Consider the following 22,593-nt stretch of genomic DNA (forward strand, 5'->3'; position numbering starts at 1 on the left):
CCTCAATTCTTCCTGCAGCTGTCTTTTACACAAATGTTCCAAATGATGAACTCGACGAAGCGCCTCTCGGTATTGTCTTTGTCTAAGCAGCCGGGTATAGTGCTCCCTTTGCACTGCCTCATCCCGGTATTTGATCAGCAAGGCCTCTTGGTATTGTCTCCCTCTTAGGATCTCATATTGCAACCTCTGGTGGAATCTACTTACGCTGTTTGCATCAGAAATGGACAATTCTGATACCATTTTAACAAAGGAGAAGAGAAATAGGTGAACGTATGGTATTCTTGGGTCCAAAGAGAAGAAACATCAGTTGGAAGGTACACTCGGATATATCGAAAACCCATATTTTAGTAGACATAGGACCCCGAGGATACGAAGAGGATAAAGGATATCCTCACATCTTCAGATGGGTTTCTGGCTTGAGCTTGTTGAAACCATGCAGTTACCACGATTAATGGTTGCATTTTTGATGTTGGTCACATTGTCTATGGACAAACAAGGTGAATTAAAAATGAATTTAAAAAAAAAAAAAAAGAAATAGAAAACAATTCTACACGATAAAGCTTCAAGCTAGTATCAAAATGCAATTTTTTTGTTGTTTTGATTCAATGCATGAGAAAAAAAAAAAAAACGAAAAAGAAAATAAGAGACTGACAATACATCAAACATTCTTTTTGCTGATACCACTGCTGGTGGTGGTGGTGGTGGTGGTCGCACGGATAGGTGAGGTGGCGCTGCTTAATCAGTATCATAGTCTGAATAATCCTTGCACTTCTCTCCTTCCCCCTCCTACTACAGTTCATCTTTCACTCCTCCCGTCGGCTGCAGTCAACGTTCAACTTTAACTGCTTAATAGGCTAGAGTACTGACGCGAACCAATGGCCTTGGCCTATCTGCTGCTCAGATCAAAACCTTTGAGTTTATCTGTCGCTTAGAAGTCAATAAGATTGGATTTATAACAATCCGTGATTAGGTTAAAGTGGAATTTTTAAATATATATATAACTGTCAATACCAGGAACAAAGAAAAAAAAAATAGCATTATTGATTCGGTTGGTTGCATGTCAGTTGTTGGTGGGTCATTTCATGTCAAAACTATTACATATGAGGGTCGTTCGAAAAGTAAAGCCTCTTATTTATAAACTAAAAAATTTAAAGACCTATGAAGACGGGAGTGGTACCATTAAAACAAGTGACCTTTTGTGATCCAGAATTTATTTTTCTATTATTCACAGTTACCATCATTCTCAACTTTTGCCAGGAATTTAATGATGTACCTCTGCTTCCGACACATAATCCCCTCTGATCCATTCTGGCAAAATAAAAAAAACAGGAGGCATTACTTTTGGAACGCTCCTCATACGTTGTATGTAGAATTAGTTTCTAGATTCTCTCTCCCACGACGGGGATGATGTGTGATGTAACACAAGGATCGGGGAAAGTGAAATTTGAAGAGGTAGTGGCCTAGAGGAAAAGCATTCTGGCCCGCAAACAAACCCTGGACGGTCTCATTGGCATTCTCAAGTAGAGAACGCCTCAGACAATTAGCAATAAATTAATTCCTTTTCAAAGGGAAAAGGCAAAGCCTAGGAGGGTGGACCTTATAGAATTACACAGGACCAAAGCCATCAATGCTTCCATTCTGTCTCGAAAGACTACGGGCAGCTGTGCATGTAATTGTGTGGCAAAGGTTGCGCAATCTCCAACCTCACCTCTCTTGAATTGGCACTGTTTGAGTTCAGTGATAAGGAGAAGTCTAGGATTACTGAAAACAATGCCGAAATAAGCAGAGAGCATACACATCACCTGGAAGTCCCAAATGGTCACCCATCTGGTACTGGCCAGGCTCATCATTGCTTAACTTTAGTGATCTGACGGCAACTGATTTGTCAAACGTGATTATGCCATATGTACCAAAGCTATACCTCAGTCAAAATGGAACTAGGTGTGTCAATAATGGCCGAGACTCTCTTGGATTTAGGACTAAAAGAGAACTTCCGGCTGGACTCATTTTTTTTTTTTTTAATTCAATTTTCATCCCAAGCAAGGCACAGTGCCACTTTTAAAGTAGGGGGCTACTATCGGGGACATAAGTTGCAGGGGTATTATGAAAGGAGATGAGTAGCAAGATGTCTGTTCACATGACACTTGAATTTCTGCATGTCAGTACAGTTGGGAAAGCAGAATCCCAAAAGGGAGTTCCAAAGTGTAGCAGTTCTGAGGAAGAAACTGTTAGAGTAGAAAGTGTTCTTACATCTAGGGATCTCTACTGTGTAGGGGTGGGATTTGCTGCTTGTTGGGTTTGTCGGTGGTATTTACGTTGAGGGGGTACAAGTGCTTGTAGTTTGTTGGAGCATTCACCATTAAAATACTTGTTGAACATGCAGAGGAATGCAACATTTTGTTGATGGGACAGAGGCTGAAGCCGAGATGACAGTTCAAGACCTATCAGGTTGGTGACTCTCTTTTGAAGCCTGTCCAGGAGTGAGAGACTAGTAGCAGATGCACCAGCCCAAATGTGACAACAGTACTCCATACATGGGCGAATGGTGGCCTTATCTAGGTACAGGATATTTTCAGGCGTAAGTAGCTTTCTAGCATAGTAGAGAGCGCCCACCTTCTTCGCAGCAGCCTTGGCAATGCTCTCAATGTATCTATTCCAGTTCATGTTCCCTGTAAACGTTAGGCTGAGGAGTTTAAAGGAAGTACTTTCGAGTAATGTGTTCTTGGCTATTGCTATTGGTGGTAGTGAAGGTTGTTTCGCAAGCGTATATTAAGTAAACAAATAGTCTTTAAACCGGTGGTTCTCAAACTGTTGTACATAGCGGCATACTATTGAGCTTTATTCAATTTTCACAGCATACCAATCACAAAAAAATAAAAATTTAAATGAAAAAATTAACAAAAGAATCCAATTCAATAAATTTATAGATGTTATATAGAGCACTACCAGGGAATGCCAAGTAATCTGAAATATTATTATTATAGTTTTTGATGTCTAGAAAATATGTATCAAGACAAAGGATATTTTTATAATAAAACTATTATGGTAGAAATAACGTAGGAATGTTAACGTAGGAATGTTAAAACAAACAATAATGTTATAACATAAATAATGGAGATGATTCTAATGATGGCATCAGGTGATCTAAATATTACGTGAGTTAATGGCGCAACAGGATAGATTTTGAGAGGCGTGCAGTTTAGAGAGAGAGTGGAAAAGTCAGACAAGTTAGCACGAAAGATATCGTCTCCGCGTTTTGGAGGCTGCTAGAAACACGACTTTAGCACAATGTAGAAAATTATATCTTGCAACTCCGATGGGACAAGTTCCGCCATTGGCCAACACACACACACACACACACACACACACACACACACACACACACACACACACACAGCTAAACACATTTATTCTGCTCCATCTCTCTCTCGTCGATGCTCATAAGTGAATTGTAAATAAATTTTTATGTTAACAAAATTCGTTTGTGTTGATTTTGAGAACAATGAAAAAAGAAGTGTCGAGTGTATATATAATTTCAAAGCATTTAAAAAGAGTAAACTAGAAAATTATATATACATTCAATAACGCAACACATATAGGTACAAATCTAATTAGGTTGGTTGGTTGGTTGGTTGTTTTTGTTTTACGGCATATCAACTCTTTTTAGGTTATTTAATGCCGAATCCAGTGAATGTGAAGAAAAGGTTTTTAATAGAATATGTATACATTTTTTCCAGTCAGTTTCTATTTAATCCATAGTTGGGACCCTAACAGGTACTACCACACCGGGTCAGAGTGGACCTGGAAGCAATGGCAATTAAGGGGTGTCTCCACACTCCCTGAAGCCTGCAAGCTGGGGCCTCACCATCGGATATAGTTTAAGGTCATATCCAGGACCACAAATCTAATTAGATAGATAGATAGACAGAATTAGATAGATATATAGATAGACAGACGGACAGACATAATTTAATAGATAGAGAGGCGTAATTAGATCGATTGACAGCTATATAATTCGATAGATAAATATAGAGGAACTGAGAAAGGTCAAAGCTGAATAAACTCAAAATGAAGTTCTCTGAAGGAAAAACCAAAAAATTCAACCAAGATCAAACAAGCAACAGGCAGAACGATAAGTGGACCCGCAAAGAAATTCTCGTTGTGCAGCATTCCAAGTTTCCCTGTTCTACAACGAAGCTGGGCGCCATGCTTCTATTTTTCTTTCCAAAAGTGCCTGAGAGTCACCGTCAAGATTTATCAGGTGCTGAAGTGCATCGTGAAGCCGTAGATCAGTTGTTCCCAAATTTTTTTAAACATGGCGACACACTATTGAGCTCTTTAAATTTTCACAGCAAACCTATCACCAATAGTCAATATTTAAATGAATTATTAACAATGCTTACGAATATTTATTCTTATCGAAAATTCAAAATATCTAACAATTTAAATAAACGATTTATTATATATTTTATTTAGCCTCTTTTTGATACTTAATCATCAATATCACATGATAATGTGTGAGTTTGTCTTTGCTAACACAAACAACTCGGTTTATAAAGATATGAAACTATTTTACACCTATAACTTCTTCACAGCACACCAATATTTATTCGACTGTAACTAGATAGTGGTTGAGAACCACTGCTCTAAACGATAGATTCCATTTAATAAATAGGTGGAGCCTAAATCTAAAAGAAAATCTCAATTGCTAACCTGACGCCATGTTGGGCCATCTTCTATATATATAAAAGCGAAAATGTGTGTATGTATGTATGTATGTTCGCTTTTTGTGTATGTCTGTAAAAGGCTTTCTCCGCTGGAGTTTTCGGTCGGCTCATTACTTCTTTAAACTTTTTATACCACGTCTAAATGATAATATCTATGAGTTACGAACGGGGTTCGCCTGTCTATTTAATTTGCCTGACTTTCACGCGCTATTTTTTCCAGATTTTTAGAACGTCCCATGTACCTTTCGCTTTTCAGTATAAAACTAGCAAAAACTGGCTTGCAGCCGCATCATGTTTCAAGGTCAAACATCACGCGACTTAAGTTTCTCGCACCTGTTAATTTCATTTTATAAACGTTAAATTAAGATGTTTTTTATTCCTTTCTCTCGTGGCCGAGATGGCTAGGTCCCAGGTTTTTTTTTCCATTTCGTTTCCATCTCCACGTCAAAGGTTCGGGGTTCAAGCCTACTTTCCTACTAAAACTTTTTTTTTTCTTTTATACCTCCAAACACCCGGCCAACGTTTTTTTTCTTTAAACAGGGTTGTTTTGATCAACCCCCCACCCCACAACACACACCTACAAACACCCGGGCCATACCGGGTACCCCCCCCCGCTAGTCTATAATATAAATCTCACTTGTCTGTTTAGATGCATAGACTAAACTAGTAAGTGTTAGAAACAGGCTCACTTTAGGGATCTTGTCTCCGGAAAATATGTTTACGTTGGCAGTTTATACAATTAAAATTACGTTTACAAGGAAATTTTAATTCATGCTTAGAAAGACTTTCATTTTCATTGAGTTTTGTTTTTAGTCTGTTTTATCAGAATCATCATTTAAAGCCAGTCTTAACATTGGGACAGGAAGGATATTATTATTGTTAAGACTACTCACACCTGAGAGTATCCTGTACCTTTACAAGGCCACCGTTCGCCCATATATGGAGTATTGCTGCCACATCTGGGCTGGTGCAGCTACCACTCGTCTCTCCCTCTTAGATAAAGTTAAAAAAAGAGTTGTCAATCTAATCAGTCCCACTTTATCAACTAAGCTCCAGCCCCTGTCCCATCGCCGCAATGTTGCTTCACTGTTCCTGTTTTACGAATATTTTAATGGAATGTATTCTGATGAACTTGTTTCCCTTGTACCCCCCTCGAAGTACATATCCCCGAGAAACCCGCTTAGCAATGAGATCTCACCTCTTCACTGTTGTTGTCCCTAAATACCAGAAAGCTTCCTATTCGAATAGTATCTTCCCCCGAACAGCTAGACTTTGGAATTCCCTTCCTGCTGCCTGTTTCCCTTGCTGTACTGATATGCAGAAGTTTAAATGTAAGATAAACAACATCTTGTTAATCTTTCCTAGACATGGCCCCAAATAGTAGCCCCTTACGTTCAAGTGGCGATATGCTTTGTAAGGGGTGAACATGAGTAAAAATAAATAAATAAATAATAATAATATATACTATAATACATAATTATTAATCCTAATCTCCAAAATTCAGAAAAAAATTTCATAATCACAAAATCCTTATCACGACATAATCACACCGATTCTCACCAGATCACCAAAGTAAGCAAACGTTGAGCCTGGCTAGTATCACGAAGCCAGTATCTTCAGACAGCCTCATCTGGTGGTACCAAGTTAGAAGTTGGGTAGTATCTACTCCGTAGTCATAATACCATCCTCCTCAGCATTACCTCCTCTTCTTTTTTCAGAAAGTAGGGGTTAATGTAATTTTGTTATGTTAGGAGGCTAGTTATATATGTAGGGCACAATCACGTTGACACACCCGATCTCGTCAGATCACCAAAGTTAAGTAACATTGAGCCTGGCTAGTACCAGATGGGTGACCATTTGGGAACTCTAGGCGCTGTATGTGCTCTCCGCTTATCTCGGCATTGTTTCCAGTTGTACTGAACCTCCAATTGCCACTGGTATTCAACGATGTCGACTCAGGAGAGGTGTGGTTGGAGATTGTGCAACTCTTGCCACAAAAATTTCATGCGCAGGCACCTTTACAGTGCGTATTCATAGTTTGTCAAGACTGAAGGAAGCCATTTTTTTATATACATAATTATATAATATACGTATGCATATATAAAAATATATAACTTAAGGTTGGGACGCTAGGGGGGAAAAAATTACAGCCAAACTTCATATTATTGCTTATGACACCTGTTAACAACTTTATAGATTTGCTAGAAAGAATTGTTTTCATATATATATATATATATATATATATATATATATATATATATATATATATATATATATATACTTTTTTTGTCCAACTTTAATAAATAAGAAAAAACACGGGATAAAATATTTTTTTCTTTCATTCTTTTTTTTTTTTTTTTTCCCCAAGATTTTATCAAACCAATTTTTTTTTTATAAATTTCATTTGAAAATTTAAACCTATCTATTAATCTTTAGGTGTGTCTTACGTATGTCACTAGCGTTTTAAACAATAGTATTTTTTTGTTGTTCAACCACCTTAGGTCACGTGATCTGCTATACGACACGAATTAAAAATGATAAGATTTAAATAAAATAAAATAAAATAAAATATGTAGATAAAAAAATACAAGTTGTAGCAACAGATGTGAATAGGTATTTTGTGTGAAAATCCGTTTAGCAAAGTAACAAACTAAACACGCTGACAATGTTTTAATCTGTCAGTTATCTACACAAGTGGAGTTTATTTTTTACAAGGGTGAGTCACCGCTTAAGAAGACCCGAAGGCCATTCGAGGATAGTGTTGAATATCTATTGTTAAAATTTCACAAAAATCGGAGGTATCTAAATTTTTTATGAAGGATTTCCATCACCTTTTTTAATTCCATTTGCATAAACTAATACTAAACTAAATATAGCCCACATTTGAACACTTATTCCTATTAGCTGGGTTCATTCTGACATCCATGCGTGTGACATGTAATTATTTGTGTGTGTTATCTTGTGTTAGAGAGCATAAGCGTACGACTGGGTGTAGAACTGCACGCCTGTGGAACTCTCTTCCGATTGCCTGCTTTCCAGCTGACTACGATCTGATTGTCTTCAAGTCCAATGTAAACAAATTCTTGATGAACCATCCCTCTAAGTAATCCAATTTACAAAATTCCCACTACTTATGTTTACTACGCTCTAATTACATTGACTAATGTATACCCATTAACCCATATCCTCGAGTGGCCTCCTGGTCTTGATAAGTGGTAATTCCTGAGTAAAAAAAAAAAAATGTGCGTGCACGCTAGTTGAGTTTTCTGTCAGCGTACATGTGTGTGTGTGTGTGTGTGTGTGTGTGTGTGTGTGTTTGTGTGTGTGTGTGCGAGTTGAAAATGAAAGTCAGAATGATTCAAACAGTTTAGGAGTGAACCCTTACATACAAATATATACACATGCATACATTCCTTGTTTTTATATATATATATATATATATATTAGCATTCCCTCGTAGTTAGCTAGCAACTTGAATGTGGTCAGTGGTGAAAAATTTCATGCCGGAAACCAGCTCGTTTTCTGGGTAGGTTTTAGTCAAGTGTATTCTGCATCCTTTTGAGGAGAATTTGGGAGAATACGGTTGAGACAATTCGGCAATTTAAGATAACAAACATATTGAACAGCAAAGTAAATGTAACAAAGAATGACTGCGGTTATACGACTGTCATATCTGCATAACTTGTGTACTAATAACGGGAGATACATTCTCCCGGTCTTTATAGTAAGTGCAAGAGGATAATATTATCCGTAGGGTGGACACACCACGATAAGTACTTTGTAAAAAATAAATTTGTCTTATATTTCGTTATTTTGTGCATTATATTTTTCAAGGATGTTCATTATATTGTAACATTGTACAGCTTTTTTTTTTTTAAACGGTTCAGAATAATCTTTCCTAACATTTTAACGGACCCAACACGTTGTAGATGAAAATCTCACAAAGAAACAGAGGAAAGGGAAAGAGAAAAAAAATCGACATGCCTTTTTTTTTTCAGTTTTAAACAAAAGGCATTTATTCTTGGTATTTCCAACAACACACTGCCTCTTGTCTTAAATAGTTCATTTTCTTTATCTCATCTGTCATCTCTTTTTAAAGATGCTCTCATCATTCATGTGTCGCTCGCTGTTATTTTCCGGCCACATCTTAAACACGTGCTTCTTCGTCCTTGTAAAGAATAAATTTGCATCTTATATTTCGTTATTTTGTGTATTATATGTTGCAAGCATCCATGGTAAAACGGATGTAAAGAATGTCCTTCAGGTGATATGCTTTCAACTATGTCTGTCATACCTCTACAATTAAAGTCCCCCCCACCACCCATTAAAATAAAACCATGCGCCAGAAGCCGATAAAATGTAATTTAAGCTAAAATTTTCGTCAAGAAAAGAAGTTAGAAAATATCAGCAGATGCTTAAGAGGACGACAGCATTGCATCGTTCTCACTTCTTGAGGCTCGGAATTCGAGAGGCCACTATTCATTTTCAACTCACGCACGCACGCACGCGTGCGCGCGCGCACACACACACACACACACACAGATGTACGCTGACAGAAAACAATTCTCACGTACGCACATGCGCACAGTCGTACGCTCACACACTCTAACATAAGATAGCACACACAAATAATTATATGTCACACGCACGGATGTCAAATCCTATTGGCAGATGGCCTTTGCACTGTTCACCACAACAAGGTATATAAATATCTCCATTGGTAAATCTGTGGAGAGATGCAGCTTGACAGATTGTCGAACATCTGAGAACATGAACTTTCACCGATAACATCGAACAGAAAGGTGACAGTGTTCCATTCAATGTGTTTAGCTATGAAAATATTATTAGAAACGTAAGCGTGACAATTCGATCGACCGACAGACAAAACCTGTCATAGAAATACATGGACACGTTTAAAAAAGAAACAAGGAAAATTCTAATTAGAATATGTGAAAACACACACACGCGCGCGCGCAAGCAGGCAGATACATAAAAGACAAGGCGATCAAATTAGACATTGTTATATGGAATAAACCTGAAAAGACTGCGTCCATGATTGATGTAAGCATTCCAAATGACTATGGGTTTAATAGTCAAAGAGAAAATATCTGATTGTTGCATGAGTTCCTGCCGTGTCACAAAAATTTTTTGTTCTAAAACATGTTTTGATATTTGTCAAAGTGTTATATATCATTAGAAAACACGTATTCTCTTCTACAAAATAATGGTCTTCGTTTTTTTGCTCATATAATTTTTTCTTGTGTTTCAGAATCGTCAAATGGATTGTCAAGTAGATAGAAAAAAATCACATTTTCAACACCTCTTTCTTTTCGCCTTTAATCGAGGTCAAAAAGCGATTTAAGTGACCAAGGATATTTGCGCCGTATATGGAGAAATGTGCGCTGTATATGAGAAAACTGTTCAAGATTGTTTTACCAGATTCAAACACGGTAATTTTGACCTTAATGACGCCCCTCGTTCCAGAAGACCAATCAAGATAGACGAAGATCAACTCGGGGTCGTTTTGAAGGAATATGCCCACCAGACATGTAGAGAATTGAGTGAAAAGATGAAGTGTGATTTTGCAACGATTTCGCGCCACCTTCAGTCGATGGGATTCACACAAAAACTTGAAGCTTGGGCCCCATACAAACTTACTTTTGCTGTTAAAATTCTTTGATTTTCTTAAAAAAAAAAAAAAAAAAATGGCGGAAATCCATACAACAACCTAATATAACATAATATCAAGACTTCAAGAACAATTTAAAAACACCATAGTCTCAGAGAGAATGAAATATTATATAGAAACAATTTGCCTAATAAACAAATCTTAAGAAATACTTAGACATAATCTCTGCAAGACTAAGTTGTAACGAAATACAGATAGCAGCCATAAAGGAAACAACGTCTATTCTTAAAAAGAGCTCTTGAATATTAATCCAAAAATTGTAATTAAATCAAGTGTTAGTTTCAGGACGGAGATTTTTGATCTCTTAAAAATTAACCAAAGTAAAATATAAAAAAAAAAATCAAATAATTAAATCTTAAGAAATTCTTAGACATAATCTCTGCTTGACGAAGCTGTAATGAAATATAGATCTAGAATTTGAAGGTATAGGTTAATATTTTGGAAATGATTAAATCAGGGAAGAAAAATAATTAAATAAAAAATAAAATATTATACCAGCTGTTGTAGAAGCAATTGGCCTAATAAACAAATCTTAAGAAATACTTAGACATAATCTCTGCAAGACTAAGTTGTAACGAAATACAGATAAAGGGAACAACGTCTATTCTTAAAAAGAGCTCTTGAATATTAATCCAAAAATCGAAATGAAATCAAGTGTTAGCTTCAGGACGGAGTTAGCTCCCTTGATCTCTTAAAACTTATTAAAAGTAAAATAATAATAAATTAAATGATTAAATCAGGGAAGAAAAATAATTATTAAAATAAAAAAAAACATGCGAAAGTTAAATTACAATTTAAAATAGGTAATTGGTTGAAATATCAGTTAAAAAGTAAAACTACGACCTAAAAATAGGACTTAAAAAGTGATTCAAAGACATGGTCTCTGAAAGAAATACGCATTATACGGTTATGATAGAAGCAACAGGCATAATGAAAAAAAAAAATCTTAAGAAATACTTGGAAACAATCCCTGGAAGACCGAGCTGTAACGAAATACAGATAGCAGCCATAAAGGAAACAAATTCTTAAAAGAGCCTTTGAATATTAATCCAGAAATTGTAATTAAATCAAGTGGGGGGAGCTCCTTGATCTCTTAAAACTAACCAAAGTAAAATACAAAAAAAAAAAAAAAAAAAAGATCAAATAATTAAATCTTAAGAAATTCTTAGACATAATCTCTGCTTGACGAAGCTGTAATGAAATACAGATTGCAACAACACCTATTCTTAAAAAGAACCTTCAGAAATAAATCCAAATGAAACCAAGTGTTTTATCTCTAAAAACAAACTGAAGTAAAAGAAATAACATACATAAGCACATATATTGTAATAGTTTTCTAACTGAACATTACGAATGAAGAATTACTTAACATAAAATGCCTTGTAATTATATATATATATATATATATATATATATATATATATATATATATATATATATATATGAGCAAACAGTTAATAAAACATGTTAAAAAACACTTTGAAATGAAAGCTCGTTGGAAAGGTAATGACCTGAATTGTGTAGTGAGCTATGTGACATTTGCCCTTGAGGTCGCACATTAAGAGGACCATCCATCATCCAGAGTCTATTTTTGGCACTTTTTTTTTACAGCCATAAAATATTTCATAGTCCTTTGTTTTCCTAGTTTTGTATATAAATTAAAAAATACCTGATATTTTCCCCAAACTTCTCGCCTTCATGAAGAGGACACTAAAACTTGCTGCTATGGTTTTAAATGATCTGAAATAACAGCAATTTGATTCCAAATATTTCTCATATGTTATATCTCCCCTCCATTGGAAATAGGGTACGATAGTGAATATCTCCAGTATTAAATAATCCTTATACACTGCGAAATTTACTTTATGAAAACCAAAAAGGAGAGATATAACATATGAGAAATATTTGGAATCAAGTCTCTCCTTGCTGTTATTTCAGATCATTTTGGGTATATATATATATATATATATATATATATATATATATATATATATATATATATATATATATTATATATATATATTTTATATATACTTTTATATATATTTTCTAAATTTAGATATATATATTTATATGTATCTCCGTATTTCTTATCTACTTTTTTCTCTACCCCCGTTCCTATTTGTTTTTAAAAACTTTTTTCTTTTGTCCTTTCCCTTTTCTCTTTGCCCCTACTAGTTTTCTATTATATAAATATCACCTATCTGTTAGTGTATGTATCTATGTATGTATGTTTGTATGTCTTGTTTAAACTTTTGACACACATGACGTACCATTGACAAAATTGGTATCGTTTGACAGCTCAGTCTCTTGGTCGACAAATATTCAAAAATTGGCCCAAAACACTAATTCCTTCACCCTCAACTCGGCCATTTTTCACAAGGAGGGGGTCGTTTTTTTCGTTGACATTTTCACAAGCCATAGTCTCCTTTTTATTGACTACCCTTGATTCTAACACTCGCGACTTAGTTTCACGATGGATGCATCAGCTAAGACGTTAGATTTTTTTACACCTTCTTTACCTCCTCTGTGTTTCGGGTTCGAGTCTGCCCGCCTACCATTTTTTTTTTTTTTTAACACCTCTCTCCACCCGGGCTGCCTACCAGGGTTCCTTACTACACCACCTCTCCACCCGGGCAACGCCGGGTACCCCCCCCCCGCTAGTATATATATATATATATATATATATATATATATATATATAAAACCAAGAAAGAACAACTATTTGTTGTTAGTATTCAGAGTTAAGAGTGTTGTGTTAAACATATACTAAAAGTAAGTTAATGTACCTATTTACTATGCCTCCCCACGGGACAGAGTTAGACACCAGGGTCGTTTTTTAACGTGGAGAAAAGGTACAAAAATAAAAATTGTCTCAGTCGTGAAGGATTTCTGCTCCACCGAAAGAGAACAAGAAATTGAAGTGCAGCATCTGAAGAACAGATACTACACTTTGATCTTGACCAATTGTAGTCGCTTTAAAAATAAATATAAAAAACAGTTAATTACTTTCAGATTATCTTTGTGGTAAACCTCTAGAATAAGAAATAAACTGTTTTCTTTGAGGATTTAATTAACTGAATACAGAGTAGTTAACGAGGTAAATGATTACGAATTATATTTTTAAATCATGAGAAAAACAAAAATCCTAACCAGATTCCAAATACAATTGATTTGTTTTACAGCTAAATTGCCTTAATCTAATATATAAAAGGCTATATGTCTGTCTGTCTGTCTCTATTTTCAAATTATCTCTCTCGTAACTAAAAATCGCAGAGCGGTGCTCCATCCACCCATCCATCCAGCGCAGCCGTAGCCGTAGCCGAGATTGAACTCGCTACACGAGTTTGTAGTGTAATTCGAATCTTGTCAGTAGCTGAATACTTGACAGGGCAAGCAAGGGTATTTTTTTTATCGTGACACCATCACTAGATGGGGTGCCTACTACGGCTTAAGAGAGTTCCATCTACTCTCAAGAGAAGGAGAGCCCGTGCCAGTTTTTCAACCTGGTATTTTAACTCGCGATACATACAGCACTTCGCCTTCACAAATGGTCACCCATCAACGTGGCTTAATTTTGGTGATCTGGCGAGAACCAGTGTATCAGTGTGATTTGGCACTAGGGGCTTCAAATGATTGAACTTTTTGTAAACCGTTCTTTTATGGGTTTTTAGCCGGTTAAAATAGTTTTTAAGGGGTCAAAATTGAAAAAAAATCGTTATACATTTTGTACATTCATCTTAGTTTATTTTTAATTTTTAATCGGTTCATATGTGTGTCACGTTGGTACAGTGGTAACGTCACCAGCTTTGAATGCTATAGTTTTGCTTTCGGTTTCGATTCTAGCTGATGGCACCCAAATACTTTTTTTTTTTTTTTTTTACTTTTGAAATCACGACTCTATAATAACATATATGAAATCTGGACAAATTAAGACATATGTAAGCATGTTTTACGACCAGACAAAGCCGAGAACGCCCCCATCCCCTGCTAGTGGTTTATCTGGCATATCTAACAAAAAAAAAAAAATTACTTAAAATCAAACCCAAATAGCATTTAAACTGACAAATGAAACCATATTAGAAATGTGACGTCCAGTGATTACTCTCTCCACATTTATACTGCTCACCCTCTTCCTCTCATACCCCATTATTTCATTCCTAATGTAGTTATTGCTGGACGTTACATTCTAATATAGTTTCATTTGTCAGTTTAAATGCTATTTGGGTTTGACTTTTAAGTATTTTTTTTTTTTTTTAAAGACAGAGTTAGACAAAAGGTTGTTTTTTTTGTGGGAAAAAATCCAGTTCTCCAAAATGGGGCAGCCTGGATAGGAGCAAAAAAAAAAAAAAAAAAAAAAAAAAAAAAAAATGTCTCAATCATGAAGGATTTCTCCTCTACTGACCAAGGACGGAAAAGATGAAGTGTAGTATCAGAACAGATACCGCACTTTGCTCCTAGCCAAAAGACCACTGGTGCTACCAGATCAGGCTGTCTATTGGCTTCCTAGACGAAATGCACCTACATTGATGTTCCTTTTTGTTTTTCTATTCTCTTTTGTAAAACTTAATTATGTTCTACAAAACAAAAAACAAAAACAACAGCCCCCCCCTTTTTTTTCTTTCCCTACTTCCCGGTCCTGGATATGACCTTAAACTATATCCAGTGGTGAGGCCCCAGCTTGCGGGCTTTGGGGAGTGTGGAGCCACTCATTGCTCCCAGGTCCACTCTGACCCGGAGTGGTAGTACCTGTTAGGGTCCCAACTATGAGTTAAATAGAAATCGACTTGAAAACAACAAATATATTCTATTAAAAAATTTTTCTTCAAAATCTTTGGATTTAGCATTAAATAACCTGAAAAGGGTTGATATGCCGTAAAACAAAAACAAGTAACCAACTAACCAAAAGACCAATCTAACACCTTCTCTCCTCTTCTGATGAGAAGAATTAGGCTTTGAAATACCTAGATATAAAGAGCATATATATCCCGTACACCTAATTGATGTAATCTCCCTATGAAATGAACGGTTAAATTTATATGCATTAGTATATATCTTCATATTTTCGTTTTTCCTCTTTTTACTTCTGTATATATATATATATATATATATACATATATATATATATATATATAAAAGTGAACGTGTGTGTGTCTGTGTACATTTCCCAATGCAATAACTGTCAATTTTTAGTCTACAGACTCGAAATTTGATATACAGGGTACTGAGATTTGGGAAAATAGATGTGATCGGTTTTTGGCCAGAAATTTGGCGATTAAGAGGTTAAAGTTCAACGATTTGACCTTTGAGAACTCTACAAAACTCCTCCGACAATTTTGGGTCTACACACTTGAAATTTTAGATATACGTTCCTTGAACATGGATCTAACTTAATAACTTGATTTAAGCCCAAAACAATAAATTTTAAGGGGTCATAATAGGGGTCAAAGTTAAAAAAAATTGACCTCTGCGATCTCTTCCAAATTACTCAGACAATTTCTGGTCTAAATATTTGAAATTTTACATAAAGGGTATTCAGAGATAGGGTAAGCTTTTTCATCAGTTTGGGTCGAAAATTTTTAGTTACCAATATATAAATGTATGTATGTATGTCTGTTTGCATGCCTACCTTAAACTTTCAATAGAGACAACGGATTTTATGAAGATCAGTATTGTTTTAAAGTTCGATCTTTCATACGACAAATATCGAAAAATTGGCTAAAAAGATTAATATCTTCCCCTTCAACTAGGCACTTTTCTACAGGGGGGGGGCTTTTTTCGCCGATATTTTTGACAGTTATCCTCTCCTTTAGATTGTCTAGCTTTAATTTAAAAAAATGTCGCTTCCGGTTTGGCGGTGGTCGTAAAAGCATAAACGTTAGGTTTTACCCTGTTCTTTTCCTCCTTTGCGGTACAGGTTCAAGCCTGCCTTCCTACTACCACTTTTTTTTTTTTTGCTCAGCATACACATCCAAACACCCGGGCAACGCCGGGATGAAATGCTAGTATATATATATATATTATGAGGCTCGCTGTTTGTTTGTTTGTAAACAAACTACCAGCTCGAGCACTGTAAAAGCTATGGGCAAATGTTTATTTAATAGACATTTGATAAGACATTTTACGAGCACTGATCAATGGTCCTGTGATTAGAATTGCCAAACATAGTTGTTGGTTCAATTTACAGGGAAAGGTGCTAGTCTAGCCACACTGATGAGTTGTGATAAAACGAAACTGCTGCATGTGGATAACCATATATATATATATATATATATATTATTTTTTTTTTTTAGAATGAGTAATTTATGCCAAATCGGCGGTTAAATATAATTAAATTTGTGTTCGTTTTTGCAATAAATAAATAAAAAAATAGCAATTCCTGAATAAAAGAAACTGTCAGAGGAATTCCTTTAAGGTATTTAAGGGGAACTGAGAAAACAAATAGCAAGTCATATTGATGGGGTGGGTCTGTTTTCGTAATGAGGTCTTTTTTCTTCTTTCAATACCGATTTATACGTTTTTTTTTGCTTTTTTTTTATAAAGTTCTACCATTATGTGTTCTCTTTTCTTCTGTTTATTGTTTTTTTTTTTAATTTCACCGATTCAAACATTATTTTACATGAACATTGCGAACATTGACGGAGGATAATGTTTTCATAATCAGTTTTATGGAGGTGATACGCTCATATATTATATTTCTTTTATGCAAACTACGTAAATAGCTGAAGTGTTTACTTAAGGGGGCGGTTCATTAGGAATTTGTTAACATTGGACTTGAAGACATCCAGCAGATGCTCGTCTGAACTCCAATCTCTGGTCCCCCCTCGCCAATCTTTCACGAAAAACACCCGTCTAGCTGAATCCACTGTGAAAAATTTCCCCCACTCTATATCTGTGCCTAAATCAAAACGCGGATTCCATGAACAAAGCTTCTTTCTTAGAACTGCACGCCTGTGGAACTCTGTTCCGTCTGCCTGCTTCCCTCCAGACTACAACTTGGATGTCTTCAAGTCCAATGTTAACAAATTCCTAATGAACCACCCCCTTAAGTAAACACTTCAGCAAATCTCCTCACTAACTTAATGTACTTGCAATAACCCTTATCCCTGAGTGGCTTCCGGGCCTTGATAAGTGATCACTGTGTAAAAAAAAAAAAAAAAAAAAAAAAAAAAAAAAGAATACATAAGTAAAAAAAAAAAAAAGAGACTACTACCTTGCTGTTACCACATCAGGCTGTTTGAAAATAGTCCATTGACTTAGAATGAGTGCCTTATGTCAAATTAGTGGTTGAATATGGCTAAATTTGTGCCCATTTTAGCATTAAATACTACTACCATTAATCCTAAATGGATACCATAATACTTAGTTCGCTGTACCTTATTATAACAAAGGTCCATACAAAATTTCAGCCAGATTCGTCCAATAGTTTTCGAGAAGCAGTGAAATGGAAAGACAGACAGTGAAACTGATTAGATCTTCAACCTCAGTGGAAGATTAAATTCGAACAGTGTAAAGAAAATATGTGCAGACAGGAAACTTTATTGATATAGTCACCTTAACAGAATGGATGAAATTTCTGGGGTCACTAGATATAGAACAGTTCAGTTTGCAGGACAGACTAAGAGAAATTTATACTCCTATATATATATATATATATATATTGTGTATTGATATTCACATTAAAAACCCATTTTCTATATTCAAAAAGGAAATACAACTTTGTTATATATGGTTCATGGAATTGCATTAATCTGCAAAAGATCTAGCTAATTTGCATATTCTTTTTAACATTCATTTTAATTCCCTATTAGTTTTTTTCGGTTTTCTTATGGGATAATCATCTTCAGTTAACTATTACGTGTAATTATATTCATGCAGATATTCTACATGATTTATACTTGTGTAATATTTGCGTAAACATGTTTATTAGTAAAAACAAACCTCTTTTTATATATATTTATGTATATTTGCTTAAAAAATTTTGCCTACCAAACTTCTCTGTCAGTTTTTGGTCTACAGACATAAAACGTTATATATGGGGTATTCGAATCCATGTGGAACTTTATATTTGGGTTTTAGTCGGGGAAAATCGGTGCAAAAGTGTGAAAATAAAAGAAATGGAATTTGCTAGGTGAAGGTCGAATGATGGTATTACGAATATACATGCATAACGTTTTTTTTTTCTTTTTTACATAGGCATCACCACATTATCAAGGCCAAGAGGCCACTCAAGGATAAGGGTTAAAGAGTGTACAGTAGAAATTGGACATTATAGTAATCATTAGTAATGAAAATTTGGTAAAGTTGATAACTTATATGGAACGGCTCATCAAGAACTTATTTACGTTAGACTTGAAGACAACCATATTGTAGTCAGCCGGAAAGCAGGAAAACGGAAGACAGCTATTGGTGCAAAAGTGTGAAAATAAAAGAAATGGAATTTGCTAGGTGAAGGTCGAATGATGGCATTACGAATATACATGCATAACGTAATAGCTATTGGTTCATATTTTAATTTTTAGTCTTGTAGCAAACACGTCTTTGCAGCTCAGGTATTAACGTCAAAAGGAAAAAGTAAATCATAAGCCAAACATTTTGATTTCGATTCTCGATGGTGGCGCAAGAGTCATTTTTTAAAAGCTTTTTAAATCATTACTATATATTGGGTGCAGTAGAATATAATAAATCCGAAATCTGCATTAATCAAAATATCATATTTTGGTTGTTTTTGTTTTACGGCATATCAACCCTTTTCAGGTTATTTAATGCCGAATCCAAAGATTTTGAAGAAAAATTTTTTAACAGAATATATTTGTTGTTTTCAAGTCGGTTTCTATTTAACCCATAGCTGGGACCCTAACCGGTACTACCAATCCGGGTCAGAGTGAACCTACCTGAGAGCAATGGCAATTAAAGGGTGGCTCCACACTCCCCAAAGCCCGCAAGTTGGGGTCTCACCACTGGATATAGTTTAAAGTCATATCCAGGACCATAAAATATCATATTTAAGCGTATTTTACGACCGGGAATGCCGGACAGCTTGCTAGTATAATATAGATGAGATAAAGATAAGAGATATTTTTTATAAGAGTTATCCGTGTTATTTTTTTATTTTTACTTTTTTAAAAATCTTTTTTTTTTTCAAAGTGGAGCAGAATAAAAAGAAGGCGAAGTCTGAGAACGTGCGATGGAGATCAACCGGAAATCAATTTAAGATATCCGCATAGAAAAGAAGACGATGAAAAACAAATGGGTTGGATGTTTAAGAAGCGACAGATCTGATGGACTCTTCAACATTTGTGCAAAGGAAAACAACAGTTGAGAGTGAATAAAAGAGAATCCTGGGAGAAGACAAAAAGTTCATTCATAACCGGAAAAACAAAACAGCAGACGGTCAAGCCTCTTTCTAACTTAAAAAAAGAAAAAATTACTCAAGGGTTTTATGATGATGACGTATTTCAAATTTGTCCACTCCCACTAAAACAAAGAAAACATGCAAAAAACAAAACCAAAAAAAAACAACAAAAAACAAAAAACAAAACAAAACAAAAAATAATAAATAAATAAATAAATAAATAAAAATAAATAAATAAATAAAAACGTTACTTGAACAATTTTCTTAGGTCCTAAAGGAAATGTTTCCAAGTACAGAATTTAAAAAGTTCTGTACTTATAAGGGATGTATAGAACGAGGCAGTTGTAAAGCAGACACATGGACTGACGACCTAGGTGGGCCAAATTGGAATTCGGTCAGTTCCATCGCACAACTGTCACTACGGATGTTGGTAATCTTCAGGTGCTCCATCCTATAAGTAGCAGATCCTAAAAAGAAGTAGGGACAATGACGAACCAACTAGGAAGAGGGTGCGGCCTCCGTGTGTCCCAAACACCAAAGTGCCATCCATAGTGATCAAGCCTCCAAAAATAATGCAGAGTTTCAAATAGCATCAACTGGGTTCCACCCTCATTGATCTGATATTTCATAAATTGAAATCTATATTATACTTCTCTTAGTCTGTTTGTCTGTCTGTCCATTCCACTTTTCTTTTTTTTTCGAAAACTACTGAACCGATCTGGCTGAAATTTTGTATGATCATTTGTAAGGTACCGTGAACTAAGTATTATGGTATCGTTTCGATGCACAGGGATTCATAGGGATTAGTTTTTAATTTCCACCTTTTCTCGGAAACTACTGAACCAATCTGACCAAAGCTTTGCATGGACCTTTGTTATGGAAACATGCAGTGAATTAAGTCTTATGGTATCTGTTCGGTGCACGGTTACACGACTATCGTAATAGTATTCTAATCTTTAAAATCCATAATTCAACAAAAAGCTCAATTGCTTTTAACGCATAAACAAACAACTTTCCCCACCTTTCAATTTTTTTTTTTTTTTTTTTTATTACTTCTGGACAAGTTTCAGTATAAATCATCGTGTTCTTTATTTATCTTTTTTTTTTTTTTTTTTTTAATCCAAATTTTGAAGTTTTCTGTAAAAATTTCCGCTCATTTATCGACAGTCTAAGTGTGTTTCACATCTTGCTTGCTAGGACCTCAGCGATGACGTCATTTTCCAGCTGATAGGCCATCTCTTACGATGGCCGTGACAGCTAGGAGTTGATAAGGATTAGTATCTAATGCAAAGATGAGCACAAAGTCAAGCATATGCAATCGTCAACTTAGCAAAAGAAGAAAAAAAAACGTTCATTCTAAGTCAACGGCCATAACTTTTGCATATGACGGGTAAAAAGTCTTTAATTAAATGTTTACCATCGAAAATTCAATTTCGATTATCTGCTGAGACGTAAAACATCTTGTCCATAAACTCATTTTCTTGATTAATTTCTGGGGAAATGACTCTGTAAATTACTGATTAAAGAAACACCGACTTGGAGTGCAGAAAACATTAATTTATTGCTCGTTAATGTCGTTTGAGTATGATTGCATTTTTTATTATTTTTAATTGCCTTACTTTAAGAAGCATTCCAGAATATATAAATATATCAATTACTGACTGCAAAAACACGCTACACTTCACCTTTTCTGTCTTCGGTCAGTGGAGGAGAAATTCTTTCATGACCGAGACATTTTTAATTTTTGTTCCTATCCGAGTGCCCCTTTTTAGGGAGCTGGATTTTCCTCACATTAAAAACCGACCTTGTGTCAACTCTGCCCTTGTGAGGAGGCAAGCAAATAGGTACAATAATAGTGAAATGTAATCAATTCATAAATTCCGTGAATAAACTAGCAAATAACGGGGTTGTTTTACTAGGCACATAGATACGAAAAAGTTGTCCAAAAACAAATATATATCAAATAAATGTTATCAAAGGCAAGATAAGTTACTTTTCTACCTAATTAGATACGTTTTTAGTTAGTATTTTTATTTAATATAAAATGTTTATTCGTTTCGAAAAACACAGTGTTTATCGATATATTTGAAAAAGATAAATGGCGACGTGCCCGCTGTTAAATGTTAAGTTTGAGAAAATTAGTTCAAACTAAAAAACTATACAAAATACCCACTCAATATGTTACCGTGACATAGGCTGACATATATTAATTGGGTTTCTGCTAGTTATAAAATGAGCCACACAAAATGTACATGTATTAGATATCATCTATTATATAAATCTCACCTGTCTGTTTAAATGTATGTTTGTATGTTTCACAAAATTTTCGACAGAGGCGACGGATTTTCACAAGATCAGTATTGCTTTGAAGCTCGACCCTTCAAACAACAAATATCGAAAAATTGGCCAAAAACATGAATTCTTCACTCTCAACTGGGCACTTTTACTACAAGGAGAGGTTGCTTTGTTTTGCCGATATTTTCTAAAGTCATCGCGCCTTTTTGATTATCTAGCCTTAATTTGAACCTACGTCACTTCCGGTTTGGCGATGGGCGCCGCAGCTAACACGTCACATTATTTTTTCACGTTCTTTTCCTCCTTCGTGGTACAGGTTGGAGCCTGCCTGCCTACTACATTTTGTTTTTGCACTCGCAATTTTCCTTTCTTTTTTTTTTTGCTCAAGCAACACTCTTACTCCATTTTCTTTTACGCCTTCATGTCACGAGTTCGAGCCTGCCTGCCTACCACAACTTTTTTTTTTTTTGCTCAACACACACCTACAAATACCCGGGCAACGCTGGGTATCCAGGCTAGTTGAAAAT

The 22,593-nt window shown here is 35.2% G+C and overlaps 1 protein-coding gene and 1 long non-coding RNA gene across 3 annotated transcripts in view; one reads left to right on the top strand and one right to left on the bottom strand.

Annotated features, from left to right (window-relative positions):
* The window catches only part of LOC145291241 (uncharacterized), a 65,885-nt gene extending 55,388 nt beyond the window's left edge, over positions 1-10,497 (top strand). The window contains exon 3 of the long non-coding RNA XR_013869356.1: positions 9,997-10,497. This is a non-coding gene — a long non-coding RNA (uncharacterized LOC145291241). The remainder of the gene's footprint in view (positions 1-9,996) is intronic.
* Positions 1-22,593, bottom strand: part of LOC145291238 (ecdysone receptor-like) — a 315,312-nt gene that overhangs the window by 153,934 nt on the left and 138,785 nt on the right. The gene's annotated exons all lie outside the window — the stretch shown is intronic.

This window comes from Euprymna scolopes, chromosome 12 (genome assembly GCF_053919585.1).
Source record: "Euprymna scolopes isolate OS-2025 chromosome 12, ASM5391958v1, whole genome shotgun sequence".
NCBI classification, from domain to species: domain Eukaryota; kingdom Metazoa; phylum Mollusca; class Cephalopoda; order Sepiida; family Sepiolidae; genus Euprymna; species Euprymna scolopes.